Source organism: Typopeltis vanoorti, chromosome 25 (assembly GCF_054136105.1).
Source record: "Typopeltis vanoorti isolate ZY-2024b chromosome 25, IOZ_Tvanoo_1.0, whole genome shotgun sequence".
NCBI lineage: Eukaryota > Metazoa > Arthropoda > Arachnida > Uropygi > Thelyphonidae > Typopeltis > Typopeltis vanoorti.
This window is the reverse complement of record NC_143573.1, coordinates 57,460,126-57,473,600: the sequence shown is the minus strand read 5'-3', so window position 1 is coordinate 57,473,600 and position 13,475 is coordinate 57,460,126. Positions and strand designations below refer to the sequence as shown.

Sequence of the window (13,475 nt, the reverse complement as noted above, 5' to 3'; positions counted from 1 at the left end):
TTGTTTGCTTACACTTAGATAAAGGATGAAACCAAGAATATAATTTCATGGTCTCTTTAATTTTTAGTGTAACCAAGTGAAAAAGCTTTTAACAAATTGAATAACAATTCAACAATAGGGACTGATGGGATATCTGCATGGGTGCTAAAGGAGTGTTCAGTTGAACTGGCTATTCTTTTAACCAGGCTATATAATTTGAGTCTCAGAACAGAGAATATTTGGCAGGAGTGGAAAGAATGTATGGTAATCCCATTGCACAAGGGTGATCAAAGACTGATGTATCCAACTATCAACCAATCAGTATCTGAGGAGTGGTGGTGAATATTTTTGAAAAGTTGGTTAGGGCTCGCATTCAGAAATGAGTTGACAGAGAATCTCTACTTTGCAATGAACAACATATGTTTACTACTAAATGAGGGTCATGTTTTGGCAATTTGCTCATTAAGCTAGACAAGAAGAATGTATACGCCATGATACTTTTGTATTTTGCTAAGGTTTTTGACAGAATACAACATGGAAGACTGTTGCATAAATTGGAGAATATAGGTTTGGATTATTAAATATTAGTCGGATAATACTAAATATTAGTCGTCGCTAGGTGTCGCACTGATATGCTCGTTGGCTTGTCGAGAGCTCCTGAAAAGATTAGTAGTATTTTGTGTTATTATTGGCAATTTTACTAGAATTTTACATAGTATTGTTTGATTTTTGTTTCTTGGTGTGTCTGTGCAATTTTTGTGTGTTTTCTGTGTTATTTTAATTATTATTTTTAAGATAAGATAGCATACATATGGCACCGATTAAAAAAAAAAAAAAAAAAAAAAAAAAAAAAAAAAAAAAACGGCAGCCAGGTCGCCATGCTTGTTTAAGAGTTTTGATGTAAACGAATTTATGCAATGTGTTGTCTGTGAGATGTATGCTTTGCGAAGAGTGGCGGGAGTCTGGTTAGATGGTGATAGTGGAGCTAATATGTGCAGAAAGTGTAAGGAGAATGAGGATCTCAAGCGTGTTTTGGGTGGGGAGAGTGATATCGTTAGCCAGAATGTAGAAAATGGCGGTGTGATAGAGAATTGCGAGGTAGTGCCAGATAGGTGTGAGAGCGTCGTTGAAAGTGTAAATGAATGTAGAAATACAGAGCAAATGGATGATTTGATTGATAATGGAAATGATGAGATAAATGCAAGTAGTGAAATCTCACATTTGAATGGAGCGATACACAGAGCAAAAAGGCAACTGGAGGGTATGGAAAAATGTGTGCTGAACGTACCAACTAATAAACGGCGAAAGTCTGTTACGAAAAATAATAGAATGTTCGTAAACATCAATAAAATGAAGGAGCAAGTGCTGTATGAGGATTCGCTATTAAGAGGTGTGATAGTTGAGAGTTTGACGAAATCGTACAAGCCGGGTGCGAACATAAAGGACGTCAGCGAATCTATTCGACTGCAAAAACAGAGGGTGAAAGAGATGATAATCGTGGCAGAAACAAATGATTTGAAAGAAGACAAAATGGAAATGATAGAGGATGTGAGGGAATTACTTGAGGTAGCAAAAGAGAAGAGTGAGAGAGTTAGGATGGTGAGTATTTTACCGTGGTATGACAGTGAAGTGTTTAGAAGGAGGGCCATAATTGCCAATGACTTTATGCGTGGGTTATGCATGGAGAGTGGTGTGGAATTTGTGGATGTGTGGAGTGAGTTCGATGGGCGAAAGGATCTATATAAGATGGATGGGTTACATTTGAATGGAGTTGGTGTACGGAGGCTTGAAAAAGTGTTGATGAATGATGTGGAAGTGGATGTACAGACTCAGGGAAACTAGATTTATTAAGGGAGGGGGGAGTAGATATGCAGACTTTAGGGAGGCAGTTGGGTGTATGAATGAGTATAATATGCCCGAGCAAGTACGAAGGACAACAAATCAAATGGAATAGTTAGTATAAGGCATCAAAGTAGTGATGGGACTAATGGGCTTCTACAATTCATGTACACTAATGCCAGGAGTATTAGGAACAAGAAGGAAGAGTTTTTGGCCTTGGTTGGCACTTCCAGGCCACAGGTTGTTTGGTATTAGTGAAACATGGCTGACAGAAGATGATAAAGCTAGTGGGATTGAATGCGATGGGTATAGCGTGTTCAGGAGTGACAGGGAGAATAAAAAAGGGGGGAGGAGTGTTATTGATGATAGCTGATGAGTTGCAGCCAAGGAGTATAGAAGTTGAACTGCAGGATAGAGAAAAGAGCACATTTGAGGCTGTTTGGTGTGAGATTGAATCTAACAGGACAAAATATACAATTGGGTGCTGCTATAGACCAGGTGATGGAATAGATGGTGGGGATAGTATGCATAGGCAAATAGAAGAAATGAGTGGAAGGAGGGTAATTATTATGGATGATTTCAATTATTGTAACATTGACTGGAAAGAGGAGAGGGCACATGGGAGGAAGGAATTGGATTTTATGCGGTTATTAAGGGACAACTATTTGCGACAGCATGTAGTGCTGTTGAAGGGGGCAGAGAGTGCTTGACCTAGTAATAGCAACTGAGAATGTAGCTGTAACGAACATGACCATGTTGCCACCAATTCGTGAGAGTGACCATAAGGTCATGACTTGGGAGGTGGCTAAAGGAGTGGAATTTACAATTAAGACAGAGTACATGTGGAATTGCTGGGCTGGTAAGTATGACAAGCTTAGGAGTGTGCTTGGCTCAGTGCCATGGCATGTAAAACTGCAAAGGCTGGATGTTGATAGTGCCTGCCCTTTGGCTGGAGAGTGGATGCGCTATCCACTCGGCCAACCAGACCTATGAAAAAGGCTTTCATTTTAATGTTAATAAATGTAAAGTCATGCACTTTGATATGATTAGATATCCAATGTCACTATATTGGTGAGATTATTCTAGAAGAAACTGATCAGGCTAGGGATTTTAGAGTGTTAGTAGATAGGAAGTTGAAGTTCAGGGGCTATGTAGCAAAGATTGCAAATACAAAAGATAATTGCAATGCTGAAATGAGCTTTAACATGTAAAGATGATGTTATTTTACCTCTTTACAAGGGCTTAATAAGACCTCACTTGGACTATTGTGTGCAGGTCTGGTCACCTGATTTCTGTTGTGATTCTGATATAGTGGAGAAAGAGAGAGAGAGAGAGAGAGAGAGAGCAAAAAAGAGTGTTAAAAATGATATCAGGATATTGTGGAATACTGATTATGAAGACAGATTGAGAACTTGTAGGCTGCAGATACTAGCAAACAGGATTAAGGGTCATACAGGATTTCAGTTGATGGAATTTTTTATTTTATGTATATTGAGGAAAGGACAAGAGAGCATCCTTGGAAGCTGAGAATGAATGCTGCTAAGAAGGGAGTGAGATCTGTATTTTTCTCTCTTAGAGTGATACGTGATTGGAATGGATTGCCATTGGATGTGTGTGCAAGCAGTGTGAATGAATTCAAGAACAAGTATGACAGCTGGTGTGTGTGTAGTATGTGACTTCCCTGACTCCCCGGGGTCTCTCTTATTAATAATAATATTGCTTATGTTCCTCCGGCTAGTTTGCCTGTTTTTGCAGGATGAAAACGTAAGTTTACAAAAGAAAAAATCTTGCTACCTGTGTGTGAGACTGGCTAACTCACCTTCAAATGAAAAGCCCTGATAAAAATTCTTTGCATCCTAGATGGGATTTGAACCCAGGTCTTTTCGACCAAAGTACATCATTGAATCATTGAAACTGACTGAGCTTATGGAGACTTTTTTTTTTTAAGCAGAGAAATATGGGCAGATTTCTAAATGGGAAATTAGAAAATGCAACACTTGTTGTTTATCTGGATCTGCTGAAGATATTAGTTAGTGAAGAGGTAAAAGTTAAGCAGCTTTTAAAACATCATAGGGTCAAATTGTGGGGGGGGGGGGGGGATTGGAAAACAAGAACCAAACCTTTCAATCCAATTGACAATATCTGAACAAAATATTCACTTACTCAGCCCATGAGTATGTTTTTATGCGGCATGAATGGCTTTTGTAAACCTATAATATATTACCACTGTGACTGGCTGGGCTAAGAATTTTTTCTGCTTTTATTACTTTTATATATTTTGTGTATATTTTATTTGTTTTTTTACATAGTCTTGAAATGCTGCTCTAGAGATCAAATGGAACTTTTTCAATCCACTTCAGGCCTCCAGGAAGTGGGGCAGTGGTTTCAGACCAGGTGATGAAATTCATTTCCTCCTAAAGACAATCACAAACATCTGTCCTCCATGCAGGACTCAGACCTTTGAAGAGTGGATACACTAACCACTCAGTCACCCAGGCCAGATTTGTTTGTTTGATAGAAAAATTATAACTCCATGGCAGAATCAAAAAGTTAAAGGCAGTCTAGGAAAGAAGAAACTGTGTCAAAACTCCATGGCAAATAAATCATAGAGTGCCCTAAGAACATAGAGAATAATGATAAAATACAATAATAATAATAATAAAATGTATGCATAAAAGTAACTAAACTAATTCTCTGAAGAATGCAGAAGATAAATATGATCAAGGTGTTAAAATAATCTGGAGAGTTTGTAAAAACTTAGAAATGCAGAGGAGAGGATTGTTAAACATATCAGATAATAAGCAATAAAAACTGAAGATAAGGATATTCTGGATGTCTAGAGCAATTACTTTCAAAAATTATTAAATGTGATAAGCAGTGACAGAACAGTTGTAGGAGATATATAGGAAATGTGCAATAATGATTACTTTCAGAAATTTGAATTAAAAAGGTAGCTGGATGGAATGATATTTGACCATAAATGTTCACATATGAAAGTATAAAAAATTTTAACTGCTTTAACAAATGGAAATATGATGACTGAATTTCAGTAGAATAAGTGATCCAATGTTCATAGGAAATGCTGAATATATATGCCTAGTCTGATGGCTACAAACTGAACTCTTGTAATCAGACCTTGTAACTGAATCAGAGTACTTAGCTATTACCCAAGTCTCACACAAGTAGAAACTGGATGGACAGATTGGAAACAAACCCTAAAGTAAAAAAATAAACCCACCAGAAAAAGGTACAACAAAACATCAGAATTTTAATATGGAATTAGAGGAAAAGCACATGAGGATGAGGAACTGGAGAATATACTAAAGCAGCATTATATCAAACTAGTTGCCATAACAGATATAAAGAGAAAACAAAAAGCCATTAAAGAACTAAATGATTATATTCAAATATAGTGAGTAAAGAAATCCGATTTCTTTACTCACTGTATTTGAACATACAATTTCAAAATTAGCAATAAGAGGTACCATACTAATAACTTCTAAGGATAGGTTAAAATAATTAGATGTGAATACTGGACAGAAGCAAGATTAAAATTTCAAAGAGAAAACATGAGAGTATTCAGTGTTTATAGCACAGATGAAAATGAAGAAGAATCTGAGGAATTTTACAAATAACTTCAACAATTAACAACACAAATAAAAATGACTATACTTATATTAGGTGATCTAAATACTAGAATAGGTAACAAACAAAAGACTATAGAGGAAATAATGAGAAATCACATCAAAATAAGAATGGACTAAGATGAATTAACTTTGCCCTATTTAATAATTTGAAAATAGCAAATTCCTTTTATAAGCATGAAGAAAAAAAACATACCTGGGAAGTAAGAGGCCTTAAATCTGTAAATTATTATATAATAGTGGGGGGGGGACCTCATGCAGTCAACTCTCACTATAGTAAATTCATAGGGATCACTTTGTTGTTGTTATTATTATTATTGTACACCTCCAAGGATTCATAGTGGGACACACACACAATATAATTCAACTAAATTAATTCAGCTAAATGTAAAGTCTTGAAGTTTGGGATATATCGATGTGAGGCTGCATTCTCTGTTGGAGGAAGTGAGGGAAGCAAGGAATCTTGGGGTGATTGATAGAAAGTTGAAGTTCAGGGGGACATATTACAAAAGTGGTGAAGGTAGTCTATAGGATTGCTGAGAAGGACATTGACCAGTGGAGATAGAAGAGTTGTTATTCATTATATAAAACTGATCCGATCACACCTCGATATTGTGCTCAGATTTGGTCTCCAGGATTTGAAGGGGATAAATTAATCTTGGAAAGTGTACAATGTTAGTTATGAGGATAGACTGAGAGATCATGGACTGTAATGTTCAGCAGGTGTGAAAAAGAGTGAAAATTTCTTTGCACGAGGGTGGCTAAACTATGAAATGCATTGTCTGATAGAGCGGTGAGTGCATGAATGGTGCACAGTGAGTTCAAGGAGTGGTATAGGCTGTTGTTGTCTAGGATGGGCCTCCCACAATTAGTCTTGTGACTCCATGGAGGTCCTGAATAATAATAATAATCCACTATCCAAACTGTAGCATCTACCATCCACTAATACAAAATATAAACCACTCTCACCCACTGCACCATCTGCTGTCTACTAATACGCTATGTAATCATCATTTCACTCACCCAGACACACATTATGCCATGCTTCCCACTAATAATACTTTTTGTCTGTTAATGATTATTATTTAATTGGTTATTGTAATTTGTCAAATTAACTAAATAGTTAATTTAGCAAATTAACTAAATAGTTAATTTAGCAAATAATTAACTAAATAGCTAATTATTTGATTATAATATAATAGTATATGTTATTATAAAAGATTATAATATAACTAGGGGGCTCTGACGCCTACGGTGCATCCCCCCCCCCACCGAGTTCCAGACTGGTAGGCCAGTTCTCCTTGAATTCTGATGACTCGAATTTTAAAGACTCGAAAGGGGGATTCCGCGTCCCCCCCCCCCCCCAGTTCTGGACTGGTAGGCCAGCTCTCCTTGAATTCTGATTACTTGAATTTTGAAGACTTGAAGGGGGGGGGGTTCCATCCCTCACTGGCAACTACGGTGCTTAACCCTGGAGTTCCAGACTGGTATCCCCCCTCCTGGCACCTGTGGTGCCTAACCCCCTAGTTGCAGATTGGTAGGCCAGTTCTCCTTGAATTCAGATGACTCGAATTTTTAAGATTCTAAAGCCCCCCCTCGAGTTCTGGACTGGTAGGCCAGTTCTCCTTGAATTCTGATGACTCGAATTTTGAAGACTTGACACTCAGGGTAGCCCCTGAGTTTCAAAACGTTTCAAATAACTTGACAAAAAACGTGACACAAAAACATTATAAAAAAGTCTTCATTTTATATTATAGAGTAGATATAATAGGTAGTTTGCTATAGTGATTTACTCTTAACATTATATTGTTATGGGACCGAATTTTTAGCAACAGTTTCTTACATTGAGTGAGTTTGTTATAGTGAAAGTATACTATAATAGATGTCAAATTACAAAGAACTTTATATTTAGATACAGATCATTATCCAGTTATAGGAAACATGTTTATCTCTAATATAGCTGAAGATGGAAACAACAACAAATTAGAAATGTATTTAAAATAAAATTGTCACTGAAAGAAAATAGAAAACTGCACCGAAGAAAAATTAGAAACGAAAAACTTTTAAAAAACTTAGAAGAGAAAATAATGAGTCTCTAACATTATGCAGGTCAGGTGTTAATAATAATTGACTAGAGATAGATGTAAATGAAAATATTGATATACATTGTAAGAACATAAGCATCATAATTAGAAAGCAGCTAGTAGACAGCCTAAGAAAAAAGAAAAATTGGCACAGGAAAATAGGCATCCGAAATTGGAACAAACATATTGAAAATAAAATTATAGTAGAGAAAGCCATTTTTCATAAACTTAATTTATCTTTTGATACAGTTGAAAATAAACTAAATTATAAGAGAAAAAATGCCATAGCTAAAAGGAAAATTTAACATTGTGTAGAGAAAAATGGAATAACTGTATGAAAGAACTAGAAACAGAGTTAAATAGAATATACAAACAGCAACATACGAAATCCTGAAGTACCTGAAGAAATTAAATTAAAGAACAATGTAATATAGCTATAAGTAAATTGGAATAGAATAATTGTAATAAAAATTTATGGAAAGATAATGATTTTTGCACTCCTAACATAACAAATAACACATTAGAATCCATAATAGATGACTGAAATTCTAAAGGAAAAAAGAAAGAAAGAAATTATGAAATAAATATGGAATTTAAATATGACTATGAACTACATTAGAGATGATTACATCTGTTATATAAAATTTTGCAAACAAGAACAGCCCTTGATGACTGAAAGAAATCCATTATAATGCCTATTTTCAAAGAAAAAAAAAAGAGGAGGATAAATCAAATGTTAAAATTATAAAGGAGTAAGTCTGTTCAATTCTGAATACAAAATAAAGCAGTATTGAAAATGATAATAATAATAATAAAAAAAATATGCAGAAAACACAAAAGAATAAAATAATTAAGAAAGGGTTGTTTGTGTATTGATTCAATCTTCACTTTAAAATGGCTAATTAATTAAAAAATAATGAGATTTCATACTAAATACTCATTTCCTGTTCATAGGTAATGAACAGGATCTAGTAAAATCATAAGTGATTGTCTTTAGGCAGGAGATGAATGTCATCATCCAGTATGAGGCCACTACTCCACTTATTAGAGGCCATAAGTCACTTGAAAAAGTTCCATTAGGTTGGATATTAGACTAGTGCATTGGATTGGAGATTAGCTATCTGATAGATATCATCAAGTTGTGTATGAGGGGGAGAAATATCCCAAAAGAGGAAAGTCGCTAGTAGTTTAAGGATCTGTTTTAGGGCCATTGCTGTTTAACCTGTATGTTAATAATATTAGGAAAGATTTGGATGGGGATATTCTGTCCTTACAAGAAGACTTGAATAGATTGAGTGAATGGACATGAGAGTGGGTATGCCAGTTCATTGTTGTGAAATGTAAGGTTTTAAAATTTAGAAAACAAAGATGGGATGTGGAATTTACTCTTGGTGGGGATATATTGTTGGAGGTGGAGGAAATAAGAAATCTTGGAGTGATGGTAGATAAGGATTTAAAATTTAGAGCATATGTTGTCAAAATTGTGAAGACAACACAACAAATTCTGGTAATGATGTGGAGGACACTGACTTGTAGAAGTAAGGAGATTCTTCTTCCATTGTATAAGGCCTTGATTAGGCCACATATGGACTACTTGTGCACAGATTTGGTCACCTGGTTTTCAAAAGGACAAAGATGTTGGAAAGGATCCAGAGGCGATTGACTAAGGTAGTTTCTGATCTCTGGAATGTTGAATATGAAGAAAAGTTGAGAGGATGCAATTTGCATAGTCTAGTGGATAGGAGGAAGAGGGATAATGTGATGGAGATGTACAAGTTGGTAAGTGGTTTATATAGGATTAACGTTGAAGAGATGTTTCATAAAATGGTCGGAGATCCATGAAGAATAAGAGGTTATCTTTGGAAGCTGTATAAGGAGGGTATGAGCAAGGGAGTGAGAAGCACGTTTTTTTCATGGAGAGTTGTGAATGATTGGAATGTCTGCAGAGAATTTAAATGTGTTTAAGGCAAGGTATGATGAGCTGTGTGTATGAAAAAGGAACCTCTTATATGAGTCTTTGACTCCACAGGGTCTTAGGATGATAATAATAATAATAATACTGTAACAGTAAAAATCGGAGACTCATCTACAAAATGGATAAAAATAGAGGAGTAAAGTAGAGATGGAGTTTGTTTGTTTCCATTCCTTTTAATGTGTATGTTAATTTGATTTTAAAGAATAGTAGTGTGTAAATAACACTGGGTATAATTAAAACCAAATTACCAAAATGAAGAAATAAGCAAATTACCAATTAAAAATATTATGTGCAGATGATCAAATCCAATAGAGAAGACAGTAGCTCTATACAATCCAAACAAGATTGTTACCAAATATGGCATAATGACATCTTCTGATAAAACAATGTGGTTATGACATTTGAATAAAGGAATGCCAGTGAGAAGCAAAATAATTCTAAATGGCAAGCTAATTTAGCAAGTCAGTCTCATATTGATTATCTAGGCAATAATATAAACATATATATTTATAAATATAAAAATATAATAATATATATATATATCAGGGGTGGCCAACTATGCAACAAGTTGCACTTCTAGTGCTCATCTATCGGTATTATTCACCATATTGTTGCGTGAGTCCATTGACAGTGCTTGTTATCATTGAATTCTTTTTCAAGTGCTTAGAAATGTCACATAAAAAACATAAATATGAAGAGGAACACAGAAGTTTTAGGCTAGAGTGGGAAGAGGAGTTTCTTATTATGAAATGACAAAGTAAACCAATGTGTGCCATATAACACTTGCACAATTCAAAGCCAGCAATCTCAAGCATCATTATGACATGCATCACAGTAATTTTAGTAAAGAATTTCCTCTTGGCTCTGATGCAAACAAAACTTTCAACTTTGAAAGAACAACTCCATGGTAAGAGTAAATTGATGTCCATGTTTACTAAAGGGGCTGATGTTACTACCAAGGCTGGTTTTATTTTAGCATTTAATATTGCAGAAGCAAAACATCCATACATGGAAGGAGAATTTGTCAAGAAGAATATTGCACAAATAATTTCAGTTTTAGACCTGGATAATAAAAATAAAACCTACTCAAATGGATTGAAGAGAAGACAATCTCCAGGCATTGAAAGGAAAATTTCTGTTATCAGTGCTGACATTGTAAATAATTTACACCATAACTTGAAAAACTGTGTTGCATTTAGTCTGGCTTTGGATGAATCTACAGATATTCAGAACAAACCACAATTAACTACATTTGTCTGCTGTGTATTTCATAACCTGGACGTCAAGGAAGAGCTATTGGACTTTATCTACCCTTTATAATGCATTATTCACAGGGAACATCTAGTTGCCAAGTGTTTTAAATTTGAATGTGTAATAGAAGTAGTTCTAAGAATTGTCAATTCTATTTATTCAAGTGCTAAAACACACTGACAACTCAAAAGCTTTCTCGATGAGTTGAATTGTGACGAGATTCCTAATAATGTATCATGGTTTTGCTTAGTAAGGTGACTCTCAGTTAGTAATGTATTAAATAAGTTTTTTTTGTTGTTGTTGTTAGACCCAATCAAAAACAGTTTCTTAAAGAGAAGGAGAAATTTTTCCCTCATCTCTAAGACACTCAGTGGATGTTAGACATGGCATTTTTCACCGATGTTTTCCAGCATCTATAGATATTAAACGTTGCACTTCAAGGGGAAAAAAAACTAGGCCAGAGTGGGAAAAGAGTTTCTTATTATGAAACGACAAAGTAAACCAATGTGTGCCATATGTCAAATAACACTTGCATAATTAAAAGCCAGCAATCTTAAGTGTCATTATTACATGCACCACAGTAATTTTAGTAAAGAACTGATCTCGCACAGACCATACTAAGCTTCCAAAGCAAACTGCAACTTTTCCAGAGAGACTTGGAAAATAAAACTTTCAGTCACATCGTTTGTCTAAAGAAAATACTGACAAATTCACCAGGAGTAGAATTAGAAACAGGATCTTATGTTAGCAAATTAAATGATCTGGCTGAAGAACTCGATAGTCGATTTTGTGACTTTTAAGAGCTTAAGCCAATATTTTCTTTTTTGGAAAATCCTTTCCTCACAAACGTGCTTGAGTGTGGTTGTCCTATTTCAAAACCAATTGTGATGGATGTCGCAGCTGCAGAACTGGAGCTTTTGGAACTTCAAGAGGACGAGGGACTGAAGCTAGTGAAGTCAAGTGGATGATCTGTAATTGAGTTTTGGAAGCAAGTTCCGGACCAATGGTATCCAACACTTAAGCAATGTGCCAGAAAACTGATCTCCATTTTTGGGAACACATACTCCTGTGACTATAATCGACTCTTAAATTTATTAAATCTAAATATAGATCTGTTTTAAATGATGCACATTTGAACAAGCTTCTAAGCTTTGTTCAAACTGCTTTGACTAATTAGACACCTAATTTTAAGGAACTTACTAAGAAAATTAATACAAGGAAGGCCTCTTCTAGTAAATAAGTAACTAAAATTATTGTGTTTTGACTTTAAAATTATTCTAATTGTTCAAAGTAAACTTCACCGTCTGAAAAGGCTTATGTGTTCGTCGCACATGTTGATTGGATTTTAACGGTATAGATGTGAACATAGATTGATAAGAAAATAACTATTTATTGACTTAATTGTAGGACAGGACACCTACAGTTGTAGGTGTTCTCCCGCGATGAGTCTTCAGACTCCTTGGAGGTGTCAGGAATAATAATAATAATAATTGCTAATATTATTAGTATTATTAGATAATAATAATGTTTGTGTGCTCTGAAGATAATAGTATCTTCAGAGCACACAAACAAAGTTTGTTACAGTAGCGAGACAACCGAATCCGGTGTAACTGTGGGACTAGTATGAGTAATTGTAGCATGCAACACAAAGACTAAAGTCTTAATTAGGCACCATCTAAGTTGGGGGGGGAAAAATGAGAGAGAAAAAGCAGCTATTAATTTGGTCTTAGGATGACTGTCTCCCAAATCTTTGGTAGATTTATACAGCCATACTTGTTGAGGTTTGGAGTATGTTTCAAGATGGTGCTTAATTAGGACTTTAATCTTTGTGTTGCATGCTACAATTACTCATACTAGTCCCACTGTTACACCAGATTGCGGTTGTCTCGCTACTGTAACAAACTTTGTTTGTGTGCTCTGAAGATTCTGGATAGAATACCAGCGAAATATTAGCAATTAAGTCAATAAATACTTATTTTCTTATCAATCTGTGTTCGCATCTATACCATTAAAATCCAATCAACAAAAAATAAACTTCATTTAATGTGTTTTGAATTAAACTTTTTTATTGCAGTAATTTTTATTAACTCTGTTTTTCTCTTCCTCTTCTCTTTTTTTTTTTCCTGGTAGAATGTGAAGAGATGCATGGATGCATGCCACATTGTGGCCACCCTGATATATATATCAGGATCCCTCTTAAACCATACCATCTACCTTTTAAATTTGCTCCATCCATTCCAAAATTATCTTTTATTTCATATTTATCCATAGTACCACTCTTAGTACAAGAGTGGTACTTGGATAAATATGGAATTCAGGTACCAAGAGTGGTACTTGGATTCATTTATCCAAGGTACTATGGATAAATATTTCATATTTATCCATAGTACCTTGCTCTCCTTTTTCTGTTCACTGTTGTTCCATTCCATTCATATGTCATCCTATCTATAGGAGGTTGACTTCCATGATGTGACTCATGGTTTGTTATATTGAGTCAAAACACTGACTTTCCAGACTACAGTGTTATCTTTGCCTAGTACAATCGATTGCTTCTTAAAATCCTTTTTCTCACCTTATAAGTAATTTGTATCTTCAACAATCACCAACTTTTTTGCTTTTGTTCCTACCATCAGTGCATGTTATTATTTCATTGCATCACATGAAAACATAGCTTTATGCACCTTTTACCCATCATAATACTTC

The 13,475-nt window shown here is 35.0% G+C and overlaps 1 protein-coding gene across 1 annotated transcript in view; it reads left to right on the top strand.

The window, feature by feature from the left end:
* The window catches only part of LOC150092763 (transcription intermediary factor 1-alpha-like), a 366,172-nt gene that overhangs the window by 313,280 nt on the left and 39,417 nt on the right, over positions 1–13,475 (top strand). The gene's annotated exons all lie outside the window — the stretch shown is intronic.